Source organism: Pseudonaja textilis, chromosome 13 (genome assembly GCF_049901715.1).
Source record: "Pseudonaja textilis isolate UNSWEBS1 chromosome 13, rPseTex1.2, whole genome shotgun sequence".
Taxonomy (NCBI): domain Eukaryota; kingdom Metazoa; phylum Chordata; class Lepidosauria; order Squamata; family Elapidae; genus Pseudonaja; species Pseudonaja textilis.
The window spans coordinates 14,209,330-14,230,769 of record NC_142002.1 but is presented as its reverse complement, the minus strand read 5'-3'; the positions used below and the strand labels follow the sequence as shown (position 1 = coordinate 14,230,769).

General features: G+C 40.7%; 1 protein-coding gene across 2 annotated transcripts in view; it reads left to right on the top strand.

The window, feature by feature from the left end:
* The window catches only part of SEMA6D (semaphorin 6D), a 295,644-nt gene that overhangs the window by 88,823 nt on the left and 185,381 nt on the right, over positions 1-21,440 (top strand). For both annotated transcript variants that reach the window (XM_087941442.1, XM_087941441.1), the window contains exon 2: positions 12,360-12,423. The gene's annotated coding sequence lies outside the window, so the exon portion shown is untranslated. The remainder of the gene's footprint in view (positions 1-12,359; positions 12,424-21,440) is intronic.

The window sequence follows — 21,440 nt, the reverse complement described above, 5'->3', positions numbered from 1 at the left end:
GTATGATATGCCAGGCGCTAAATCAACAAATAAATGCAAGCAAGAAGTACCATATCCCATATTGGCATCTTCTGATAGATGGAAAAAGCATCTATCTCAAACCTTAGAGAGATTCTAGAAGTCCATAATGACATTTCCAAGGTAGATGGTCATTGACTTATCTTGAAAGAAGGCAGATTTCTACGGCCTTGTCCATTTCTCTCCTTTGAGGGTTTTATTCTTTTATCCTCTAGATCGGAGGTCGCCAACCTTGGGAACTTTAAGACTTGTGGTCTTCAACTCCCAGCCAACCTTGAGAACCTTAAGGGCTGGCTGAGGAATTCTGGAAGTTAAAGGCCAGAAGTCTTAAAGTTCTCAGTGTTGGCTAAGGCATTCTGGGCATTGAAGCACACAAGTCTTAAAGTTGACAAGGTTAGAATCCCCAAGTCTAGATATTCTGGATACAGAGAATTCACCATCTCTATTCTGTTGAATTTCTTTCTTCCCCACACATTAAAGGATTGGCATTTATTTGTCTTGATCTCATGTCTAGTGGAAGGTCTGCTTGCATCATGATCAAGAAAATGCACTCTTATTATGAGGAACACACTCAGAGTTTCTGTCCATCTGTATAGGAAAGTACTGTATTAGTTTTTAAATTGGATATTAACCTCACTTGAGACTTTCAAGAAGAGGTTGGACTGCCATTTGTCAGAAATGGTGTAGGGTCTCCTGCTTGGGCAGGGGGTTGGACTAGATAACCTACAAGGTCCCTTCCAACTCTGATTATTTGTTATCTGTTATCTCAGTGATATTTTAATATCAATTTAGCTTCCAATAACATCAAACATAGTTAAAATAATCAAACTTTCAAATGAATGGGGAAATTGCCAGCTCCCCACTCCTGGCCACATTAAAGGTTTAGAAATTATAATGGGAGAGGTCAATAAAAGAAGAAAATAAACTGACGGGTTAATATTTTTCCTTCATTTTGTTGTACACGGCTAATGCATCAGCACAAGCGTTGTTTGATATAGCATGCGGAGTCTCACGGATCATAAATCAAAGGCTGCATACATTTATGTAATTAAATGAACAAACATGAAATATTCATTCTGGTCACTCTCCCAGAGGTCAAGGGGTTAAGGAGAAAACAATGACAAAGGATAAAAAACATAATGTTAATATTGAATTCTGCAGCACTTATGCGTAAGAGCATTCCAGCTAAGTGCCTATCAGGGCAGATAAAACAAAACTGGTATCTGTTTCTATTTTGCTTTCAGAAAATAGAGGACTATTGTCCAGTGGTGGGATTCAACTGGTGTAACAACTGGTTTGGTGAGCGCGTGCTTACCTAAAACCTACCTTCTGCTGTAGTCCCAGTGAGTAAAACAGCTGAGGTGCAGAATCTGCTCTGCCCCGCGAATCAGCTGGGCTGAAAAACACGGAAATTCAGGAGAGACGAGGGCAGGGGGAGGGCCAATTAATCGCTGGAACAATCAGTTCACTCAAACCGGTCCAAATCAGCTGAATCCCATCCCCAACTATGTCATTTCACAAACTAGAATTGGGTGAGTGGAGATGGGATGCGGGTTTTGCACAACTCTTCCTCCTGCCCAGCTCTGTTTATTTATACATGGCTAATTCAGAAGGACAAAGGGGTATGATAGTGGATCTGGAGGCTAAACCATATGATGAGGGAACTAGGTATGTCTAGTTCAGGGGTCTTCCAACTTGACAGCTTTAAGACTTGTGGACTTCAACTCCCAGAATTCCTCCTCTAGTCATGTTAGCTCAGGAAGTTGAAATCCACAAGTCTTAAACTTGCCAAGTTTGAAGACCTTCGGTCTAGTCTAATGAAGAGAAGGACTAAGAGTGACACGATAGCAGCCTTTCAGGGGCTGTCACAGAGAAGACCGAGTCAGCTTATTCTCCGAAGCACCTGAGGGCAGGACAAGAAGACTTGTTGGGTGGAAGATCTTTAAAGAGAGAACCAGCCTAGAATTAAGGAGGAGTTTCCTGACAGGGAAAGCAATTGATTAGTGGAATACTTTGCCTCCAGAAGTTGTGCGTGCTCCAACACTGGAGGTTTTCAAGAAGAGACTGGACAGCCATTTGTATTGAATGGTATAGGAATGGGCAGGCGATCCCCAAGGATCCAACCTTGTTATTCAATGTTCTATAGCCCTCAAGGAAAAAAAACAGTAAGGACTATATCGCATTATGCGATTATGAAATATGAAATGATTTAATTTGTTCCACGTTGGACCATAACATTGTGGTTGAATCGGCTGATTTAAGCTGGTACTATCCAGTTGGTTTATGACCATAATTTTCAGAGTTTCCAAAATTCAAACTGGGACTTTGTATTTCTGCCTAATATCTACCGTTGCCTCATGAATTTCAGAGGCACTTAATTTATTTCAGGGCGGGGAAATATTAGTGAAATAATCAAGTTGAAATAATTGAAAGTGGTACAATTTGATTTACTAATATAATCAGGAAGAAGCTGGATGCATGTGTATATGTGTGTGTGTGTGCGTGCGTGCACACACACACACAAATAACACACACACACACAGGTTATTAATTGATAAGATTTTTTCAAACCTGTTGCAGTCATGTCTTTTGACAGTTTACAAGGAGGTAAGGATCAATAATGGAGTGATACAAAGATAATCTAAAGTCACTGAAAAGGTCTTCTGGAAGAGTTTCATTTTAACCTGCTTTTGAAAGACCAGCAGGGAACTGTGTCACTATGCCTGGGAAAGGATGTAGATCTTAGCTTGATGCCAAAACAACATGAGTGTGGGAGAAACCAGAAAGGACATTTCTCAAACAAAGGGAAGAGATCCTCTCTCTTGGTTCACTCAACTAAGTTTGTTTGCCAGATGCTGAGAGCTCCTGAGAATTAAGTGGGAGGTGCGCCAGTCAGGGCATTTGCCACAGATGTGAACTTCAGCCCCCAGAATTCCCCAGCCATCTTAGCCATTTTCTTCTTCTTGTGCCATATCCGTCATCGGAGGTTGGCAGTCCTATTAGCAATCCTATTTTTATCAACAGCCGCACAAAAAAAAGTGCTGTTGAGTTTTGTCCAAACCGGTCCCTTTAGATTTTGAAACCATGATGTTCTTCTTCTGCCTGGACCTCGTTTGCAATCTTTCCTTGAAAGATTAAAGTGAGGTATGCCATATTTTTCCAGGTCTGATAATGATGGGAGGTGAAATTTATACTGTCGTTGAGGAAGGTGGATTTAGAATGTTCTTCTGGCTCCGAGTCCTACAAAATTGATGAGAATAGTCATGTTGGGTCTGAAAATAGACTGGCAACCATCCCAAACCATTTAGAACAGAGAGTAATAGGTTGGAAGGGACTGATCTTCTACCCAATACCATCCAGATAAATGGTGTCCAGTCTCTTTTTGGGACATTCTCGACTGGGGAAAACTGAACTAATCTCTGCTCTAGAAGGGCAGGGGTTGATTCGAAATGCTCAAATGCCTACTGGACCAACAAGATCATTCTTAGATCTTATGACCTAAAATGAAAAATGCAACTATCAAGGATTCCCCTTGCACCCATTTCCTGTTTTAATATTAATTTTTAGTAATGGGTCAGCTGCCTGAGAGACCCACAGTTCTCTTCTAGGTTCTTTAATCATAATGGAGGCTGGTTGCTCTTATTAGTTCTGGTGGAGATTTACATCCTTCCTTACCTGTTGATGTCACTTCTTGAGTAAATATTTAAAAAGCTTTAGACTACAATGTACTTTACCGTAGTAAAAGCAATGCATTATTAAACATAACTCATGTCTTCCCTTCCTATCTTTTCGTATATTATTTGAATTGCAGAATTCCCCTCCTGTGTGTGAAGCTTTGATCTAGTCTTGTCATGTCAGATTTTGAGAACGGAGCAATAATGTGATTTTTATGTTTTCTTAAGGTAACTGTATAAACAGCCATTCCTTTCTGAGATTCTGAAAGTTGCAGAAGAGATTCTTTCAAGAGCTTTAGATGAGATTCAAAACAGTGGTGGGATTTTAAAAAATTTACTAGCAGTTCTGTGGGCATGGCATGGCTTGCTGGGCGTGGCAGGGGAAAGGTTACTGCAAAATCCCATTCCCTCCCCACCCCACTAACCTGCTTTCCAGCTCCGATCTCCTGTACAGGGCAACAAAAGGAGACTCAACCAATCAGCTGAGACTCAATGGGAGGCAGAGAATAGATGGGGTTGGCGGGGCCAGTCAGAGGTGGGATTTGCCGGTTCTCCGAACTACTCAAAATTTCCACTACTGGTTCTCCAGAACTAGTCAGAACTGGCTGAATACTACCACTGATTCAAAATCAGAAAGGCCCCTACAGGTTGGGACTGCATAAGAGTTCTGCTGAGTTCTTTAAAAAACTTTGAACAGCTTTCTCTTCTTGATCTTTCCCCTTACTTCTTTAAACCCCAACTTATTTTGAAGAAAAGTTCCTCGCTTTGTCATACGTTGCTGGAGAGCAACTGGCACAACTGGGAATCAAACAGGGAATTAGCATGAACTTGTTACGTAAGCACAAGAGGGCAAGGTCTCAATTCCCTTGAAAACCTGCCCCTTTGGGAAGATTCCTGCTAAATTGTCATAAAACAATAAAGTAGCTAATATGAACTCTTCATGTGTGAGTCTGGTTGTTTGTGGCTGACATATAGGAAACTATCTCAAGCAGACAATTGCCCATGTAACTCAGACTTTCACAATTTTGAGATCTGCCGATCAATCCCGGTTTCTAATCATGAAGCTTAGTGGACAATCAGGATCCCTAGATTTGGATCATTAACTTGACCTTTCCTTGAATCTATGTGGGAAGCGAATTTGAGGCTTTGATAAGAGCTACCTACTGTACGGTAAGGGGATGCGGTGACTCAGTGGCTAAGATGCTGAGCTTGTCGATCAGAAAGGTGGTTTGAATCCCTAGTGCTGCGTAATGGAGTGAGCTCCCGTTATTTGTCCCAGCTTCTGCCAATCTAGCAGTTCAAAAGCATGTAAAGATGCAAGTAGAAAAATAGGGACCACCTTTGGTGGGAAGGTAACAGCATTCTGCGCACCTTCGGTGTTTAGTCATGCCGGCCACAAGACCACGGAGACATCTTCGGACAGCGCTGGCTCTTCAGTTTTGTAATGGAGATGAGCACCACCCCCTAGAGCCGGGAATAACTAGCACGTAGGTGTGAGATGAACCTTTACCTTTAGCTACTGTGCCTCACTTGTAAGGTGTTGTATGGGATTGTGGGACAAGGTGAAAAGTGTTTTTTTGGAGGAAAAACCTTTCTTAGGTAGAAGGTCATATCTAATGAAGACATTTGCATCACCAACATTTCACAACGTTGTGGGAAACCCAATTCAGGACCATGTAGTAGAGACACAATAGGGATGTTGTTACTAAGGATGAACCAAGCCAATTCAGAATAGGAACAATTCTCCTTTGATTAGTACTTCTCTCCCTACAAATCAGTTACATTTCATTTTGGCGTAGCTTTGGCAAATTTCACAAAAGATCCTTTTGTGAGTGTTTCTAGATTTCCACACCCATTTTTGGTTCAACCTTAAGACTTAGAATAACTTTATTGTCACTTTGAATGTACACTAATTGGCATACATTAAAATGAAATTTTGTTGCATCCAGCTCTCAAAGGGTCTCTGCCTCTAATATACCATAAATATGGCTAAATAACTAAAAGAATGAATAAGTAAATATAAAAGTATTCATATATCCACATATACATTATGACACGGAGAAACAACACAACCTTACTATTATACCATATGTACATATAAATATGCATACAGAGAAATGGTTTTGGAAGTATTACATTAAGTTATACATTTAACCTCAGACTCAACTAGATGAAAAACACATGATCCATTTTTTAAAAAATACATATATTTTTTTACTTTTGGAGTAAAAGCTCATGCTGCCTTTCCTAATTTCCTATTTCCTTCAATGAACTTGGTTGACCGAGGGCTGTTTCCCGAATTGGTACATTAGTTATGTATGTTATTATAAAACAGCTGCATTTAAGACAATGTTTTGTATAATCTGTTGGGTTTTTTTAAACTTTTGGAGAAAGTTTGGGGGCTCATGCTACATTTTTAATGGGTTTAACTGGTTTCCTTTGAGGAACTGTGTTGACAGAGAACTATGTCCTGAATTAGTAAATTCGTTATGTATTATAAAACAGCTGCATTTATGACAGTGTTTTGCATAAAAACTCCACATTCCTGAGAATGACTTGTTCTCCCTTTGAAATGCAGCTCCTTCTGCCAGTTTCCTTTTCAATCCCCTTCTTTCTTTTTACTATCTGGTGCTAATTTTTATTCTGAAGCCCACGGTCCTAATGAAACCTCCCACACTCCCTCTCTCTAGCACTGTTTAATGGGTTAGGATTGAACTGTAAAGCACTCCTCATATTTTTTATTTATTTTTTGGTCTTTCTTTCTTGGAACAAAAACTGCCAGAAAGTTCTGCTGAGCATATAATTCCATGGGTGTGAATGGGAGCTGCACAAGAGCTCACCAGCATTCCTGGATAGGCCCCATTCACTTTGATGGCGCTTGCTTCACGGAGCATAACTGACAGCAGGTTGTTGATTGTCCCTTTTGCGTTAAAACAAGCAGAGCCTTTGTCTCTTTTTCTCCTTTTTCTTCCATAGAAGAGAACTTTCTCCCTTCTCTTTTTTAAAACTCTTCTTCCAAACTGCTTTTACTTTTCTTGTCCTCTTAAGAAAAGAGTCTGGTTCTTCTGTAGCCCAAATGGCATCCTAAATGCAGAAGAAATGAGAAAAAAAGAAAAGAGAGAGAGAGAGAGGGAGGGAGGGAGGGAGGAAGGAAGGAAGAGGGGAAGGAGGAGGGAGGGAGAAAGAAAGGAAAGAAAAATTGGATGGAAGGAAAGAAGGAAGGAAGGAAAATGGAAATGGAGGGGAAGGAAGGAAGGAAGGCAAACCCCTGAGAGATTTGAAAAAACAACAGACTTGACAACCAAGGAACCATAAAAGGCTTTATTTAAGATATTTGCAAATAGGACCCCAACTCCCAAATGAGTAGGAGAAGGAGACACTGCCCTTAAGATGGTTACAATCATTTATAGGATATCACATTGAACAGATTACATAATCCTTCCTGTTTCTCATACATAGGAGTTCTATGGACTTCCATGGGTAACTCTGGGTATCTTTCCATCCCATAACTCCTCCCATACTACTACTAACCCCCTCGTTCCCATCGTCATATTTCCTGTTATGTTTATTTAACACAATAAGTCAGTAACCAGCTTCGGTTAATGCCAGGAAAACCCAACATTTCTTTCATTAATTCTCAAGCCAAAATACAAAACCACCACTCCAGCCAAGGACATAATATTTTTACAGAATATCAAGTTACAAAACATGATATGCTTATGTAAGTGTTCAGATATCTTTCTAGAAGGTCACATTACAAATAAAAATGGAGTCTCTTTGGTTCTATACTTTCTTAGGTGTAACAGGCAAATACATATGTTATTTCCACATATAACAGCCCCCAAGCATTATAAGCATGCTCAGTAGACAAGGAACACAGGATGATTCTTCTTCGTGTATTCTTCTTTACAAAAACTTTCTTCCCTTTGATATCGAAGCACTATCCAGTCCATCAGGAGAAAGGCAGAAGACAGAGAGGGATTGACTGTGATCCTCATTTTGGAACACTTCACTAAACGAAGACTACCATTTAGCAACCAGTGATGAAAAAGTAACCTTATGGCCAATCCTGGCCATGGATGATCTTCAGCAAAGAAAAGCTAAAGTGCAATTCTAAGCACGGTCATGGTTTCACTTAGTAACTACCTTGCCTAACCACCAAGTGGCAGGTCCTAGTTGTAGTCACTAAATGTGGACTGCCTGATCCTCACACTTACGACTGTTGCAGCTTCCCAACAGTCACATGGACAAAATTCAGGCGTTTGGCAATGGCCATGTATTTACAGTTGGTTGAAGCGTCCAGGGATCATGTGATCATTTGTGATCTTCCCAACTGACAAGCAATGTCAAAGGAGGAAGCTGGATTCATTTAACAACTGCGTGATTTGTTAGCTCAGTTGTGGATTTGAAAGGAAAAAAAACAGACACTTTCCACTAATGACAAATTTTAGTCAAATCATTAATCATCATTCTTCTGTAACCATGTCCCAGCTCTGACTTTCATCTCAGCCTCAGGGATCTGTGAGAATTCCTGCCACGAATTATACAACTAAATATCAGCTTTCTGCAGCTTCCAGCACTTTTCAATCAAACCACTTTAAAAAAAAAAAACAGCATGCAATTGTGATGGTCTGATCTATAATTGCATCAAGATTTTCTGAAATGTTTTACTAGGCTGCAAAAAAAAAAATCAACAATCCACTAAAATAATTCTGATGAGCCATATGTTTTTTTTTTAAAAAAAAAAAACTCTTGTTTTTAAGTTCTGAGGGCATAGAGTGGGATAGCCGTAGATGTAAGGCATATGTGTATTACGTAGCAAAATTTTAAATATCCTCTTCCACATGTTCCGCTTCTGAATAAGGTGTTGATATAGGAAGGTGGAAGACATTCCCAAGAAATGAGTTTGTTTTGGAATCTTACACAGTTCTCTCTCTCTCCTACTCTAAATTCCCCCCCAAACAAAAAAATATTACAGAATCTCCACCACTTCTTGAGACTTTGATTCACTATAAACTCCCTTCTGATGATTTGACCCATCGTGGCAATGAGATGTCTGTAGTAGACCAACCAATCTCAGAGAAGATCAAGAACCCAACACTTATAATTTATTGAAGCATGAAACTCTTCCAAAGCTCTGCACAGATCCACAGTTCACGTGAAGTATCAATATCTATAAAGCCTTAACCAGGCAACACCTGGGATGCTGCATCCAGTTTTGGTCACCACATTACCAAAAAGATGTTGAGACTTTGGAAAAAGGGCAAAGAAGAGCAACTAGGATGATTAAAGGCCTGGAGACTAAAACATATGAAGAACGGTTGCAGGGTTTGAGTTTGGCTAGTCTAGAGAAAAGAAAAACCAGGGAGGATATTCCAGTCTTTGAATGCCACAAAGAGGAGGGGGTCAATTTATTTTCCAAAGCACCAAGGAAGGCAGGACAAGAAACGATGGATGGAAACCAATCAAGGAGAGAAGCAACCTAGAATTAAGAAGAAACTTCCCAACGGTGAGGACAATTAACCAGTGGAACTGCTTGCCGTCAGACATTATGGGTGCTTCATCCCTGGAGGTTTTTAAGAAGAGACTGTACAGTCACTTGACTGAAATCGTATAGGGCTGTGATGGTGAACCTATGGCACCACCTGTGGCATGCGGAGCCAATTGTGTGGGCATGCGAGCCCTGGCCAAAAAATGGGCCCGTTTTATCACTTCCTGTATTTCTGGAAATACCAGAAGTAATGAAATGGGCCTGTTTTTCGGCCTCCAAAGGCTGCGGAGGCTTCCTTCATGCCCCCGGGAGGGTGAAAATGGCCTCCCCCGGGCTCCAGAGGCTGAAAAAGGGCACTTCCGATATTTTCAGAAGGCCTGTTTTTCGGCCTCCCAAGGCTGCAGAGGCTTCCCTCAAGCCTGAGGGAGGCCGAAAAAGGCCTCAAACAGGCTTAAAAGTAGCTGGGAAGGGCGCGCATGTACAGCGCAGGTAAGGATACATGGGAGGTGTTGTGCGTGCATGTGCAGGGGTGGCCTTCTGGGTGCTGGCACATGTACACACAATTTTCACCACGGGAGCCCCGAAAGGTTAACCACCATTGGTATGGGGTCTCCTGCTTGAGCAGGGGGGCTGGACTAGAAGACCTCCAAGGTCCCTTCCAGCTCTATTCTACTTGAAGTGTGAGAACTGGCTTTGTTTGTAACTGTGAACGGTTGCTAAACATGCCGGTACATTGTAAGTTGAGGATTATCCGTATCTGGTGCAGTCATGGGTTAGGTTTTGAAAAAGAACAATTCCTCATAGTATAGAGTAGGTTTTCTTAAGAGCAGTGGGGGCCCCAGACTCCCAGCCCCCACAGGTCCTCGCTAAGCATATCCATTGCATGATGCTCAGTTGACCCCTTTCCAGAAAGCAGACAAGGTCAAGATAAAGTAGTAAGACCTGGACCAAAATTAAATTTCCTTCCATGTAATTTAGATTAACTTTTAATTAAAAAGCAATTACATTAATTAAGAGCAGTTAATATAATCATTCCCATGTATTTAATCACTTCCCTCTTCTGCCGCATTAAAAATTTAAAAATTCAGCTGTAGGGTTTTTTTTTTTTTTTTGGTTTTTTTGTTTGACAGGTTCTGGGGCTCCATCCAAAACTTTTTGGGGTAGAGAGATCGTGAGTCCAAATCTAGCCGGGTGTTTTAAAGGATATTATTGGATCGTTATTATTTAAAATTTTGTAAAAGGTGGCAAGTTTTGTTTTTTGTTTTTAGCTTGAGAAGAAAGCTTCTAGTGGAAGAAATTGCGCTGTTCTCCCAGAACCAGGCAACCTCTTAAGAAATTTTAATTAAATAACTGGTTTTCTCTCTTTCTCTCTTTCCCTGTCTCCTTCCCTCCTTCTCTCTCTTTCTTTCTCTCTCTCTCTCTCTCTCTCTCTGTGTCTGTCTGTTTGTCTGTCTGTCTGTCTGTCTGTCTGTCTCTCTCTCTCTCTCTCTCTCTATCTATCTATCTATCTATCTATCTATCTATCATATATATATATATATGGTATTCAGCTTTGTTCAGGTATTTTCCCACGTCATTAAATACCTGAACAAAGCTGAATAACATACATGTAAGTACCTGCGAAAACTTAAGAAAACATATATGTATGTATGTATGTATGTATGTATGTATATATGGTATTCAGCTTTGTTCGGGTATTTTCCCACGTCATTATAGTTGTGCTTTTAAAGTTGTAGCAACGTTTCGGCAGAATCTCATCTGCCATCCTCAGGCTTCTGTATTGTGTTCGTCGTCCATATATATATATATATATATGGACACACACACACACACACACACACACACACACTCTTCATTAATCTTAGATTGGCCATCAGGTCCCTTCACTCCCTGCACTGACCTTTAACAAAAAGGTTTTTTTTTAAAAAAATGCTCTTTATTAAAACGAACCATGCCGTGTTGTGTTGTTCCTGCTTAGTTGGATGGTTGAAATTGCATTCATGAAAATTCAATGCTTCTATTCAATCAACTCTGCAAGGAAACCCATCGCTCATATGGGGAAAGGCTGGATAGTCCATTCCCAATTTAGCCATTTTCATCATTAACTTTGCCATGGTGATTTATCCACAGGTCATAAGTTCGAAGTTAAAAGGGCACCGAAAAAACGACTTATTGCTTTTTTCACACTTGCAATAGCATCCCCAGGGTCACGTGATCAAAAATCCAGGCACTTGGCAACTGACTCTGATTTATGACGGTTGCAGTGTCCCAGTTTTGTGACCTTCCGACAAGCAAAGTCAATGGGGAAGCCAGATTCACTTAACAGCAGTGTTATTTAACCTCAGATAATCAGAGTTGGAAGGGACCTTGGAGGTCTTCTAGTCCAACCCCCTGATTAGGCAGGAAACCCTACACTACTTCAGACAAAGGGTTATCCAACATCTTTCTAAAAACTCCCAGTGTTGGAGCATTCACTACTTCTGGAGGCAAGTTGTTCCACTGGTTAATTGTTCTAACTTGGACCACAACTGATCCCACAATTCATGTTGCTAAGTGAAAACATAGAACAGATACTAAGAGATGGAAGGGACCTTGTAGGTCATCTAGTTCAACCCCCCCGCCCCAAAGCGGGAGACCCTACACCATTTCTGACAAATGGCAGTCCAGTCTCTTCTTGAAAGTCTCAAGTGATGACGCTCCCACAACTTCTGGGGGCAACTTCTGTTCCATGGGTTGATTGTTCTCACTGTCAGAAAGTTTCTCTTAATTTCCAGGTTGAATCCCTCCTTGTTCACCTTCCATCCATTATTCCTTGTCTGGCACTCAGGGGCTTTGGAAAATAGCTTGATCTCCCTCCTCTCTTTGGCAGCCCCTCAAATATTGGAAGACTGCTCTCCTGTCTCCCCTGGTCTTTCCCTTCACTAAACTACCCATGCCGTGATTCACTTAACTAGGGTAGTGAGAAAGGTTGTAAAGTGAGTCAAAACCCCACCCTTAAGAACTGTCTTGCTTAGCAGTGGAAATTCTTGACTCAGTTGGGATTGTAAGGTGAGGAGTGCTTTCCCTATTCTCATTCCTATGGCTATTCAGCAAGTGGAGGTTTTAAAATATCACATGCATCCAAACGCATCCATCTTAATCTTTTCTTTCTTTTTTCTTTTGCCTTTCATTGACAGGTTCTCCAATCTGAGTGGAAGACAACTTGCTTGAGACCTCCACAATCAAACGTTGAATCCCATGGTAAGGCCCGTCAATATTTGCAATATTAAATATTCTTGGATTGTTTCGAGGAACACAAACATTTCTTTGCTGCCAATCATCAGGCTGTTTAGACAAAGAGAAAGCCCCCCAAAATGTTTCTTCTTGGGAGAAGAAGCCTGTGTCTGTCAATCTTTAATACCTCTTAAAGATGTCAAACCATAAACATAATAATTTAGATATCAACATGTGGGAATCTCCCAGCGAGGCATCAGATGATTCGCAGGAGATCCACAAAAGGATAAGAGGAGCTGACTGCTGCTGTTTCAAGAAACACAGTCTATAAAAAAAAGAGGCTGAGACTCTAGAAAAAGCACGGAGAAGAGCAACCAGGATGATTAGGAGACTGGAGGCTAAAACATTCAATGAATGGTTGCAGGAACTGAGCCTGGCTAGTCTAGGGAAGAGAAGGACCAGGGGAGACATGAGTGCAGTCTTCCAATATTTGAGGGGCTGCCACAGAGAGGAGGAGGAAGGGGTCAAGCTATTCTCCAAAACATCTGAAGTCCAGACAAGGAATAATGGATGGAAACTGATGGAGAGATTTAACCTAGAAATAAGGAGAAACTTTCTGACAGTGAGAGCAATCAACCCATGGGACAGAAGTTGCCTTCAGAAGTTGTGGGAGCTTCATCACTGGAGGCTTTCAAGAAGAGTCTGGACTTCCACCTGTCAGGAATGGTGTAGGGTCTCCTGCTTGGTCGGGGGGGTTGGATTAGATTACCTATGAGGCCGCTTCCAACTTTGTTATTATTCTGAAATTCTGAAAGCTCCCAAATTTAGATCATGTGACCATGCAATACCATGATAGTTGTAAGTACAAGTTCTGGTAGTCACTTTTTCCAGGGCCATTGCAACACCGAACAGTTGCTAAATGAATAATTGTAAATCAAAGACTACCTGAAATATTGGGAAACTCAATTCCATCAATGTCTATGGAGATTCTCAGTCCATCCAGGTCACTTTTAACACTGGTGGACTTCAACTTCCAGAATTCCTGAGCTAACAGGACTGGAGGAGGAATTATGGGAGTTGAAGTCCACAAGTCTTAAAGCTGTCAAGTTGGAAGACCCCTGGTGTAGGGTCTCCTGCTTGGGCGGGGGGAGGGTTAGACTAAATGACCTACAAGGTCCCTTTCAATTCTGTTAAATCTGTTAACTTCAGTAATTATCGATGGGTGAACATTTCCATCTGGGGGCTCAGTAAATTCCTCCTGGATAAATGATTTCCCTTCTCCATCCATTCACACTTCAGTCTCTCCTTTATGTGGCTTTGGAATTCATGCCTTAATTTATTTTCTTGCAACCAGAAAGGATTTCAATGAGGTTGTGATGGATGTCGGCATTAAATTGGATAGCCCCCCCCGCACACACTCCCACTTTTTTAATTAAGTTCATCTAAATGTAATTTTGCAATTTCACTTTGGTAAACCTACCTGACTCCAACTGTTGAATGGGCTTTTTTCTACCAGTGCTCACACATAATTGTAGCTGTGAAAGATTTACAACTGCAGAAGTAATTTCTGGACTGTTTGGGTTGCACTCACCATATGCTTCATGGGTGACTAGTAACTTGAGCAATTAGTATCTATTCACATTCCTGGAGGTGGTCCCTTTTTTAAAAAACAAAACATGTATTATTAATTTTTCTTATTATTATTTTTTTACAATAAGGAAAGACTCTGTGTAAATCTAAACACTGTCCTCAGTAATAAATTATTGCATTAAACCTAAAACCTACAACTGTATGATGAGTTCATGGGTGAGAAGGTTAAACTGGCTGTAACAATGTAATATTTCATAAAGTACAAGTAGTTTTTCAACTTACGACAATTCATTCCGTGACTGTTCAATGTTACAACGGCACTGAAAAAAGTAACTTGTGACCAGTGGTGGGATTCAAAAAGTTTTACCACTGGTTCGGTGGGCGGGGCTTGGTGGGCACGCTGTGCATGCGCATGCTAAACATGCACTTTGCACAGGCGCAGAGGCGTTCCAACTCATCTCCTGCAAGCCTGCACTCTCCCGGTCGCTTCAGCAGCTGCCGTGCAGCAATCTGTTGTGCCGCGCAAAGCAGCTGCGCTTCAAAACCAGGGGTTAAAGGTGAGTATGGGAGCCTGGCTGGGCGGGCCCAACAGCGGAGTGGCAGAGAGAATTGGATCGGTCTCTGCTGCTTATTGGTGTTACCAGCTCTGCAGAACCGAGGTGAACCGGAAGAATACCACCACTGCTTATGACTATTTTTTATGCTTATGACTGTTGCAGCACCCCATAGTCACATGAATTATGTGTGCGCTTGCACGCTTGCACTCGCGTGCCAGCACACAGGAGGCAATGCACGCCCCCGCCACGTCCCCTATGCATGCGCGCATAATCCCCACACACCCATTCACTCCCACCAGCCCCTTACCTGCACTGTGCCTCAAAGCTGATTTTTGGCTGGTTTGAGGGCTTTTTTGGCCTCCCAAAGGCTTGAGGAAGGCTTCTGCAGGCTTTTGCAGGCCGAAAACTAGCCCCGTTTCGTCATTTCCAGTATTTTCGGAAAAACGGGAAGTGACAAAACAGGGCTAGTTTTTGGCCGAAAAAAGGCCTCAAACCGGCCGAAAGTCATCTGTGAGGCGCACACATGCTCAAGTTTGCTTGCAGCTCACGTGCCAGCACAAATGGCTCTGCAGGCCACCTGTGGCACGCACGCCATATGTTCTCCATCACGGGTCTAATTGGTAAAAATCCTAGAGTTTCATTCTTCTCTACATCAAGCACAAAGCTCAGAAGTAGTTTCCATGTGGAAACAAAAGGACCGATGTTCTTTTCTTTAATCAAAGAATGGTCAATTTAGCCATTTCAGCCAACTCCATCAACTTCTGCAGCCATTAGTCCATAGTAGGAATCAAAGTGTCCTTCCATTTTTGTGCACACAATGCTCTTGTTGTGGTCACTTCCAACTTCTTTTTATATAAAGGGGTAGGCCTCTAAGAAAGCTCTCGTGGTGTAACATTGGCTTACAAACATGGTGCTTTCCCAGAGCTCCATATATCAAATTAACTGCAAAGTGTAAGGCTGAGCAAGTCTGCTTTTCTTAAAAGTTTCTAAAAAGAAATGTTGAAGGAGCTCATTTGAGTCTTCTATGGGGGTGGGGAAGGGAAGCGTAAGGACCAGTTTCCCAGCGGGACGAAGCATATCTGAACTTGAAAACACTTGTGTAAGGAGCCTGAATGAGAGCCAGGAAAGGAAGAAAAAAAAAATACTTGGAAATTGCACAATGACAACATTAACGTTATTCTTCCGTTTTCAATTTGGAGATGGTGATGATGTGAGCTCACACACACACCGAGACAGACAGACAGATGGATAGATAGACGTTGGGAATGGTTGTGTTTAAACCTCCAAAGCTTTAAGAATCCCTCATGGGCGTCTGCCAGTGCAGTTGATCCCTGCTGGGCATGGGGGAATGTCAACCATGTTAATTTAAAGGGGTTTATTTAGGAGACCCAGTGAGCTGTGAATTATTGCCTCAGTTGTCACAAAAAGAGGGGAAAATGAGTTGCAAAGAGGAGTGGACGTGCGCTGGGTTCTGAAAAGCTCTGGGAGATTTTTTTGGGTGATAGGAGAGAAAACTCATATGTACTTTTCAGTGAAAAGAAATATTTGTTTTGTCAGATTGCAGAGCTGCCAACCCACCTCCATTGCTTTGTAAAATCCATTATGGAAACAAAAGAAGTTTATTTTTAATGCCACCTGCGATGCAGAGAGGGGGAAGAAAATGGGTTGAAACCCTCGCTTTTTATCTGACGAATTTCTAATATTTGCCCACTTGCTAAAGTTAACACCAGGTATGCTAATCCTATTCTGATGCCAACATTTGGAGCTGGGCCTGGAGATTTTTTTTCAAAGAGGATGGTGAGAAAACTCACAGGATTTTGTTATTATAAAACACTGGCTAGCTGGATAGATAGATAGATAGATAGATAGATAGATAGATAGATAGATAGATAGATATGGATGGATGGAGGGGGGAGATGGGGGAGGGATTAGAGAGAGAGAGAGAGAAATAGAAATAGAGAGATACATAGATATGGATGGAGAGAGGGATGGATGAATGAATGGATATAGGTGGAAAGAGAGGGACAGATGGTAAATTGCTAAACAGACAGACAGATATGGGTTGAGAGAGAGAGGGATGGATGGATGGATGGATGGATGGATGGATGGATCCATGGATGGACACATCTGACACATCTGCAAGGAAACAACTAATCTCAGAGTATACCAAGGAACACACATGTCTTCCTGTCTTTGATAACACCATTGATTCCTCCCCATTATGTGACCAGAAGAGACAGATTCATGACTATGGACCACTCCCTCAATATCAGCCCAAACTACCCCCCCAGAATTCATATTGTGGGGAGTAGAAATGGCAGAGAGAGAAAGCATTCCCAAAAGAAAGGTAGATTATAACTTTAACCAACATAAAATCTAGTATTGACTTCCTGTTAAGTATAAAGTCAAATTTGCATGATAGTCGTACTGTATTAATATTCCTCTTTTCCTTTGAGACTATCTAGAATCCTTACATTTCCACAAGAGACCTGAGTCCAACCCCTCTGGATTTCCTTTGACTCTTACTTCGCACCAATTTAGTACTGATCATTAGTTGGCCAGATTTTTGTGAATAGGCTTCAATAAATGGTTTATGCTACAATCTGCACAAATGGTCCCGACTCTTTATGCCTGAGACATAGTTAGCCATTATGAACTGTAATTGTGATCTATGGCTTAGAATGTTGCCTGTATGAGTCTGCATAATGCAATTTATTCAATAAGCCAAGATTTATGTAAACCGTGGCTTAGTAGGATGTTGAGCTCAATCTTTATCTAAGCTGCTTTCTTAGTATGTCTTAATTTCTTCTCTTCCTCCCTGCTGTTTTCTCAGGTAAGCCTATTGACAGGCAAAGAGCGGACATATACGTAATGAATTAAATTACATAAGCCACCGAACCATGCCTTTTAAAAAAGGCACCCATTTCCATGCTTCGCTATTAAAAGACCTTAACAAAAAGCTTAATGGATTTAGCAACCTAAGAATTAGTATCTATGAACATTTGAATATCCTCCTATTCTGTTAATGCAAGGGGTGCAGTAATGTGAAATTGAACATAGAATATTTCTACCGAGAACGACTCTGGGAAAATTTGTTTCAGATGAGAATCCAGTATATTTTAATACATTTTCAGTACTTCAGCCAGAATTACAGCAGTGATCTAAATGATGTGACTGTTTCATGACAAGAATTCTTTTTTTTAAAAAAAAAAGAAAAAGAAAAGCTTTATCAAAGAGAAAGCTAAGAGAACTTTTAGCATTACAGTATGTCAATATAATGAACTGAATGAATGAATGCAATTCAGGATGGAAAATAATAAGTATCTCAAGATTTAGGTTGGCAAATGGTCCAATTAATATTTAGAGATTTAATGTAGTTAAGCAAGGGTATCTCACTTAAAGCAGCTATCAATTCTATATCCAGTTTTAAACCCAATTTTGCAACATGTTCCAAAGCAGAGCTACAGATAAGGTAGTCCTTCACTTATGACAATAATTAAGCCCAAAATTTTGGTTGCTAAAGAAGACAATTGTTAAGTGATTTTTGTCCTATTTTACAACATTTCTTGCCACAGTTGTTAAGTCAAGGGTCTTCAAACTTGGCAAGTTTAACTTCAACTCTCAGAATTCTTGAGCGAAACATGACTGGAGGAGGAATTTTGGGAGTTGAAGTCCACAAGTCTTAAAGCTGTCAAGTTTGTAGACTCCTAGTCTAGGGTCTCCTGCTTGAGCAGGGGGGTTGGACTAGAAGACCTCTAAGGTCTAGAACCCAAGTGAGATCAAAAGTTCTGGTGAAGGAAGCAGAGTAAGAAACTTAGTTACCCCTCCTTTCTGGCTTGCTTGCACCCAAGAAAATATTTATGATGTCATCAAGATGATTGTCCTTTATTTTTCTCTTTCTCTCCTTGCAAAATTCAGAAAAAATGCTGTTATTTTGTTCATCTCAACTTTCAAAATGGTAGTCCTTGTCTGCTGTTTAAAAAAAGTCTTTCACGGTGAAAGGTTGTTGACAGTTTAGGAGGAATGAAGTGAGAGGTACGGATTAAAACAAAATCTTTTTCAGGCTTCCTAGAGAAATGACGAAGGGTTGAATTTAGGTTTTGCTTACGTTCAGGCAAAATTGGGTTTCCTTGCTAATGGAAATCTATTTTTCCCTCATTAATTCAGTATGGCTGGTTAGCGTGAGGTCAGGCAAAAGGGTAAAAGTTGCTTGATCTCTGTCTCAAATGAAGTCTTGAAACATACAGGAACAGCTGGGATATAAAATAACTTCATTTACTGGACTTAGGATACCAGAATATAATAATAATTCACAGAACTTGGAAAATGTTTTCTGTATTGTTCAAAGTGAGTTTAAAATTCAGTATTTTAAGTTGTGAAAAATGTTGAATTGTTCAGTTGGCTAATTTCTAAGCAAAACACTAAGAACTCTTATAAGTCTTCCTTCCTTCCTTCCTTCCTTCCTTCCTTCCTTCCTTCCTTCCTTCCTTCCTTCCTCCTTCCTTCCTTCCCTCTCCCTCTCCTTCCCTCACCAACCAAAATACGGCAAATATTTTTCATTCACTCTGATGAGAGCAAAAAAAAGTCATTTCAATTGTGTGGTTCTCCCTTCCCGCACCTCCAAAAAAAATATTGTTTTAATTTCTGTACCTCCAGAATTCAAAACTCTTGGCAGTTTTACTGTAGTTACCTAACCTCACCACTATCTGAACAGGGGTCAACCAGCATGCCAGTCATACGGTCATATTCTTCACTTCCTGCATAGATTTCCATATAGTAATTATTTTTATCTTTACATTTATACACATACAGGGTCATAGGACAATTTATGCAGATCTTTGACCTCTATGGGGAAGGAAACTAATGACTCTACTCTACCCTTTTCTTCTCTTCTCTTCTCCCCTCCCCTTCCTCTCCTCCTTCTCTCCTCACTCTTGCCCTCACCCCACATCTGCTTTACCCTTAAGAACTGTTTTTCAAGGAAGGATAACGTTGGTGACTGATTTCTTTTTCTTCTGAATTAATCACATACGTTATTCCAGCCAGAGATCACAAACCAAATGCAAGGACATCGCATTACCATGTAGCCAAACTAAGAGAAGCACATGGTATCACTAAAGGCAGATGAAAACAATGGAAAGCAGTACTTTAAACGGATAAGCAAATGTTTTTGTAAGAAGAAGCCAATAAATTTGTTAAATAAGCAGACTGTCTTTTGGCAGTGTTCAGAAGAACAGCAAGACAGATCCCTAACTCTCAGGCAACATTAAACCCTGGTGTGGTCTGACTTTAGCTTAGCATGCTGTACTAACAGAGGCAACTATGGTTTGTTCAGTAAACTGTAGCTGCATTAGACATAAGTATAATATGTCGAGGTGGCCAGTGGATGTGAAGTTTAGTTTTTAAGACTAACCATCCCAGGAATGAATAGTGTTCCAACCCACATTCAATGAAATTGCACTTAAGAGGCCGTAAGTATAACTTGAAGTGATGCAACATCCATTTGAGTCAATACCATGATTGGTCCAACTCAAGGTTACAGCAGAGTGTGCAAACATTTGATTTCCAGAAGCTTTTTATCAAGCCAGTACATTCTTTTAACCTGTCAATAAAGTGAAGCCATCCAAGTCTAACAAAGACATGGAATGGCCAGGAAAGCATCTTTCTCCAAAGTTCCCAATTCTGTTGTGTTTGTCGTCCTCACTGCCACCAATCTTGCCAAATTCAGTCATTTGTGTTGCAGCTGTGTCTCCCTCCCCACAATACACGGCCTCATGCAGAGCTGGAACTTCTAAAGTGAACTTAATCACGGGAGTTGAAATAGAGAAAACACCTGCAAGTTTACTTGATGTGAAACCCACCACTGTGTAGGCTTCAACCAATTCTATAATTATTGCCCTGTTTCCAAGGTATTGCTGTTTAAGCATAAAATTTGGCTCGCTTGTACCTTCTTTATACATATATAAGCCTTGTACTACAATCTTGGAACAGAGAAAAGGAGAGATAATTCAGAGGGTTCGAGTTTTGAGTTTTGCCAGCAACTGTCTTGGAGCGACCTTCGAATGAAACCTTTTGAAGTTGGCTTTCAGCAATTAGATGTGACTCTTCAGGAAGTTTTAAGGGAGAAAGCAGAACTTTTCTGAGCTGCCATTGTATATTTTTATCTCATTCCTGTCCCCAATAAGTATTATTTATCATGTCTAATGACAGATTGATTTAAATTAGTCCTGGCTGAGGAAGCACACTTTCTCCTGAGAAGGAATAATTCAAGACGCATGGGAGGAAATGGTGTCATTTACTCATTCCCCCCCTCTTGTTCCACAAAATTCATGATTAAGATAAAGCAGATGATTGGGAAAAGTATAGTTAAGACGCATTTTCAAGTCTAAACACAAAGCTGAGTTCCTTACGAGGGAAGCAACACGATTCCGCAGTCTTGACTAGGGATGACTAGCTCTGTAACTTTATTGAAAGCCAATAAGTGTACGTATTTACTTCTGTCAAATGTTGAAAGATATGTAGTTATGTGGTCTTCTTATTGTGACACCCAAAAATACAGATAATTTATAAAAGTGGCACATTAATTGGCAACTGTATCTGTGATCATATGTTTCCTGATCAATTTTAAAGGACTTGGGAGCTAGCCCAGGAAAGTTGGCCACGGATGACCTAAAATCCTCGACTGCAGATGGATGAAGATTTTGTTCAAGTTGTAAGAGTAAGGGGGTAAGAGGTTAACAACAACAACAACAAAAAATGTTCCATAAAATAAAACGTTCATGGAAACAGCCTGAAATTTAAAGCCAAAACTGAAAATTGGAAAATGTGCAACTAGCAGTTTTACACATCCTAAACGGTACTGAGATATTATTGTTCCATGCTGGGTAACTTCCAGCA